A 1,046-nucleotide genomic window follows, 5' to 3' on the forward strand; every position below is an offset into this window, starting at 1 on the left:
ACGCCACAATCCCTTCTCCTCCATTCTTCTCTCAGGATCTTGGCAAATACATGCACCATCTGGCAATTTAAAAAAAAAAAAAAAAAAGAATCACCACTGGGACCAGCAGGTGGTGTGGTAAAGCACTGGATTACCACATGGCCAACAATGGTTCGAGTCCCAGGCCTGGCAGGTTGCTTTCTCACTTTCTGTCTCTGATAAGCACGTGTGCCTATAGCAAATTAGAATAATAATAATAATTAGGGCCAGCAAGTGCCATGGTAGTTAAGGGCACTGGACTCCCATATGGTTGACCGGGGTTCAAGTCCCGGACCTGGCGGCTTACTGGCTCACTTTCCTTCTCTCTCTTGCTTTCTCTCACTCTGTCCCTCTCTGGCCAAGTTAAAATAAATGAATAAACAAAGCTAAAATAATTATTTAAAGTAATAATCATAATAATTAATCAAATAAAATAAGTAAGTCTAAAAAGAAAAAAAAGGCCCCACCATCACTTGCATTGACCTTGTGTCTCAAACACCTCAAGGAGTGATCTACCCAGCTGGAGGGCGGGGGGCACCTGGAAAACCACCCTTGGAGAAAAGGGTGCAGGTCTGGAGAAATCACCTTTCCGGGCTAGTAGGAATCGGAGGCCTTTGAGCCTAGAGACGAGAAAAAAGTGGGCTGGGCAGCTTGGGATTCCTAAGCCGAAAACGGGTAATGAGGCCCATTCAACCTCACCCAAGGCAGGTTGTTCTCACGTCAATGTTAGATGAAAAAACAAACAGACAGACCATATTGCAAAACAACACATGAAGGTCTTCATTAATTAAAAAAGAAAAAACAAAGGGGCCATCAGGTGGCATGGTAGTTGGGGCACTGGACTCCCACATGGCTGACTGCAATTCAAGTCCCAGACCTGGTGGCCTTTTTCTTTCTTTCTTTTTTTTTTTTTTTTTTTAAAGAGATTTTCGCTATAGGGCAAGTGTACTCACTGGAGAGACAGAGAGACAGAGAGATAGAAAGTGAGAAATCACACCCTAGGGGGGATGGCCACGATGCAATACCTG

General features: G+C 44.3%; 1 protein-coding gene across 1 annotated transcript in view; it reads right to left on the reverse strand.

Annotated features, from left to right (window-relative positions):
- Nucleotides 1-1,046, reverse strand: part of DDA1 (DET1 and DDB1 associated 1) — a 16,348-nt gene that overhangs the window by 1,094 nt on the left and 14,208 nt on the right. The gene's annotated exons all lie outside the window — the stretch shown is intronic.

Source organism: Tupaia chinensis, unplaced genomic scaffold (genome assembly GCF_000334495.1).
Source record: "Tupaia chinensis unplaced genomic scaffold, TupChi_1.0 Scaffold000201_1, whole genome shotgun sequence".
NCBI classification, from domain to species: Eukaryota; Metazoa; Chordata; class Mammalia; order Scandentia; family Tupaiidae; genus Tupaia; species Tupaia belangeri.